Raw genomic sequence first — 5,000 nt, 5'->3', positions numbered from 1 at the left:
TTTCCTTTTCAATCTCTCTCCTTTCTTCCTCAAAGCAGCTGTCTCGCTCCCTGCCTCTCTTTGTCCTTTTCTCCTCTTTCTTTCTTTCTTTCTTTCTCTCTCTCTCTCTCTCTCTCTCTCTCTCTCTCTCTCTCTCTCTCTTTCTCTCTCTTTCTCTCTCTTTCTCTCCCTCTTCTCTCTCTCTCTCTCTCTCTCTCTCTCTCTCTCTCTCTCTCTCTCTCTCTCTCTCTCTCTCTCTCTCCCTCCCCTCTCTCTCTCTCTCTCTCTCTCTCTCTCTCTCTCTCTCTCCCTCTCTCCCTCTCTCTCTCTCTCTCTCTCTCTCTCTCTCTCTCTCTCTCTCTCTCTCTCTCTCTCTCTCTCTCTCCCCTTCCTCTTTAAACGTCTCGACACGCCCACTGGAGGGTTAGTGAGCCGTGGTCTATAGGCCTAATCCAGGTTCGAAGTCAGGATATTTTTCGGAATGTGAAACAGAATATTTTAAAGGCTAGTAAGTAGTTCGATGCGTACTTTTAAACTTTTTGTTATCTGTGGGAATGATTGCCCAAGGAATTTTTATTTGGTCGCCAGTTTCACATTATACATACATACATACATACATACATACATACATATATATATATATATATATATATATATATATATATATATATATATATATATATACATGTGTATCTTTATGTGTGTGTTTGTGTATGATTTTCTTTACTTTAGCAGTCATGATAACGACCGCAAAATTTGAACACACACACACACTCCCTTCCCACCCCAACCACTACAAAAAGAAAGAAAGAAAAACAAAACAATTCCCTTTTCCTCCTCTACTCCCCCCCCCCCCTCCTCTCTACAAAGGTCCCGAAGAGCTCAACCAAACAGCCAACAACCATAATAAGGAATACAGACTTTCAGTTTCTTGGGATTTACTTATAAGGCGCTTATGGAGCGACCTGCTGACCGAGAGTGGTAAGCCAGTCCAGTCTTTCTCTCTTTCTTTATCTCTTTCTTTCTTTCTCTCTGTTTTTCTTTCTTTCTCTCTGTCTTTCTTTGTTTCTCTCTTTCTTTCTTTCTCTCTTTCTTTCTTGCTTTCTTTCTTTCTTTCTTTCTTTCTCTTTCTTTCTTTCTCTCTTCTTTCTTTCTTTCTTTATCTCTTTCTTTCTTTCTCTCTTTCTTTCTTTCTTTCCTCCTCTCTTTCTTTCATTCTCTCTTTCTTTCTTTCTTTCTCTTTCTTTCTTTCTTTCTTTCTTTCTTTCTTTCTTTCTCTCTTTCTTTCTTTCTTTCTCTCTGTCTTTTTTTCTTTCTCTCTGTCTTTCTTTCTTTCTCTCTGTCTTTTTTTCTTTCTCGCATATCTTTTGGATGGTAGTTAAGCTGGTGCTATCTTGTCGGCAGGATTACATTGGGTATATGAATGCGTACCAATGCCCTTCTGAATTTTATTTGCTTCATGTGTGCAGATATTGAGAGATAGATAAGTAGATAAAAGGATGGATAAACAGAGAGGCAGATAGATAGATGGATAGATAGGAAGATAGATAGATGAACCGATAGATAGAAAGATAGATAGATGAACTAATAGATAGAAAGATAGATAGATGGATTGATAGAGAGATAAATAGATGGACATATGTATAAAGAGACGGATAGATGGATAGACAGAAAAAAAATAGATGGAAAGGTAACTAGATATATACATTCATAAGCTTTTTTTTTTTTTTTTTTTTTTTTTTTTGCGTGGATGCAAGAGTGTATGGTTACCCGCAAGACACACGCGAGTGTATATGCACACGCACCCCCATATCTTAGGGGCCATTCTTTGAATATTGCGATCAATGCCTGCCGACCCTCCTTAGCAATTAACCATAAGGGCGTAAATCGCACGGCGGCCCTTTAAACTTCGTGCAATTCATCGCGAGAACAAAACACCGCGCGAAGCTGCCACCAGAGAAGTATATTTTAATCACTAAACTTTATCGCGTGTCAGATTGCCGTCAGGGAGACGCCGGGAAATAAAAGGCCGTATATTACTGTATTTTAACTCATGCGGGAAAGTGAAAAATATTACCACTTGCTCCGAAAGGGATTATTTATGCCTTCGTCTCTCACATTTCGCGGGAGAATTACGAGGTCATTTCAAGTGCGCGTTTTGTAATTCTTCTATTTTTATCATGTGTTTTTCTTATTTTTATTTTATCGCGTAAAGGTTTCTCCGCCGGAAAAAGAAAATTAGGTCGGATTTTGATTTTCATTTTTATGTTCGCATTTATTGTTATTGTGTCATTACCGTTTTACGTGCGGAAGCCGAAGTCAAGGTCAGGTTATGGTAATCGGATGCAGGAGAAAATGGCGGCCACCTTCTGGAATTATCTCATTATTCACGTGGATTTTAATAACTCTTTTTTTTTTTCGTAGCCTCGTTTCCCGTTATTTATTACCCTCACTCTCGTTTCTAGCGTGTCACAATCATTCACGCTCTTTCTCTGATATAACATACAGACTGACTGCCTTCAAGTGATCTCTTGAAAATATTCACTTAGCAATTCATATTCAGATATTCCGTTATGATAATTACGTCGTCGTATACTACTAAACTGAGGAAGACGATGATGATGATACAAGTAATTGTAAAAAAAAAAATACTTTGATACTAGAGATGTTCGTGATGATGATGACAATTATGATAATGATGGTGGTGATGATGGTGATACGATGAGGATAATGATAATGATAATGAGGATAATTATATAGATAATGATAATAAGGATGGTGATGATGAAAATTATAATGGTAATGGCAATTATAATGATAAAGCTAATGGTAGTGATAATGATAATGATGATAGTAATGATATTGATAACAATAGTGATTATTAATAAAATGATAAAGATAATTCTAAAATGGACAACAGAAATAATAATAATATGTGATAGACAGAGACAGATACAAAGAGAGAGAGAGAGAGAGAGAGAGAGAGAGAGAGAGAGAGAGAGAGAGAGAGAGAGACAAAGAGAGAGAGAGAGAGAGAGAAGAGAGAGAGAGAGAGAGAGAGAGAGAGAGAGAGAGAGAGAGAGAGAGAGAGAGAGATAATCCAGCCTTACGTCACGAACTCCCTCGTAAAGGCAGTTCCCTCTTTCGAAGGACTTTGGCTCTGGAAAGGGCGGCCGTTGCCCCGACCGGATGCCCTTCCTTTCAGTCTGGGACCACTGGGGCGGGATTCGAACTCGCACGCTGGGTGACCGCCCCTCGTGATTCCCTGCTATGATAATGATAATAGTGATAACAACAGCAACAGCACATTAATAATAATGATGATAATGATGATGATGATAGTAATAACAATAATGATGATGATGATGATGATGATAACGATAATAATAATGATGATGATAATAAGAACAATAATAAGGATGGTGAGGATGATAATGATAATAATAATGATGATGATAATAAGAACAATAATAATGATGATGATGATGACAAATTAATAATGATAATGATAATGATAACGATAACAAATTAATAATGAAAATAATAATAAAAATGATATTGATAATGATAATAATACTAATATTTATAATAATGATAATAACAATGATGAAAAGATAATGATAATAATAGACATAGTAATAATAATAATAATAACTAATAACTATAACAATAACAACAACAGTAACAACAACAACAATAATAATGATAATAACAATAACAATAACAATAACAATGACAATAACAACAACAAGAGCAGCAGCAACAACAACAACAATAACAATAATAATGAAAATAATAATAATAACAATAATTATAATAATAACAGTAGTAGTAGGAATGATAAGAATAATAATGATGGTAATAATAATAATAATAATAATAATAAAAATAGTAATGATAATGATATTAATGATAAGGATAATGACAAGGATGGGTTGATAATGACGATACAAATAACAATAATAGTAATAATAATTAAAAAAACAAAAATTAATACTATTGATAACAGTAGATAACAACATGAACTTCAACAACAGCAGCACAACAGAAGAATATAAACAATAATACTACTAACAGATATATTTCTAATAATACTAATAGCATTTCTAAAAATACTAATATCATTTAAAATAATACAAATATCATTTCTGATAATACCAATATAAATTTAAATAATACTAATATCATTCAGAGAATATGGCTAAAATATTTAAAGAAAGTCATGGAAAATTAACACTAATATCAATAAGAATACAAAACGATAACAGTATGAATATGCCATAACCATAACGAAGGATAACCTTTTCCCACGCTGTGCTCAAAGGTACGGTGGCACTCCATGAGGCACTGTGCACGTTCTGGACCTTCCTCGAACCTGTTGTTTCAGCGTTGCACATGATAGCACATTTCTCATTACATAATGATAATCCTCTCTTCACATTACGTCAGCCATTGCAAGGGAACATATGCGCTGTACACTGTAATGGCGTCAATGAGATATGCAAAAGGTAGGAATTCACTCGCATAAAGTGTGATATCACCTCTTCAAATTTCCACGCCTGAATGTGCCAGTATGCAAATGCGTTTTGAAACACTCGGTTATGCCTATTTTTGCTACATCTGCAGAGAAAACAGCAGCAATTGGTACTAAATTACATTACAGTAAAGTCCCTTTCAACATTACTGTTATTTTTTTTATACCCGCGTTATGTTACAGCTCTTTCAGAGTGGGAGGATGAGATGAAGGGGGTGAGAGAGAGAGAGAGAGAGAGAGAGAGAGAGAGAGAGAGAGAGAGAGAGAGAGAGAGAGAGAGAGAGAGAGAGAGAGAGAGAGAGAGAGAGACAGAGAGAGAGATATGGAGATGGAGATGGAGAGAGAGAGAGAGAGAGAGAGAGAGAGAGAGAGAGAGAGAGAGAGAGAGAGAGAGAGAGAGAGAGAGAGAGAGAGAGAGAGAGAGGCAGAGAGAGAGATATGGAGATGGAGATGGAGATGGAGAGAGAGAGAGAGAGAGAGAGAGAGA

Source organism: Penaeus chinensis, chromosome 14 (assembly GCF_019202785.1).
Source record: "Penaeus chinensis breed Huanghai No. 1 chromosome 14, ASM1920278v2, whole genome shotgun sequence".
Classification (NCBI taxonomy): domain Eukaryota; kingdom Metazoa; phylum Arthropoda; class Malacostraca; order Decapoda; family Penaeidae; genus Penaeus; species Penaeus chinensis.
This window is presented reverse-complemented; position numbering follows the sequence as displayed.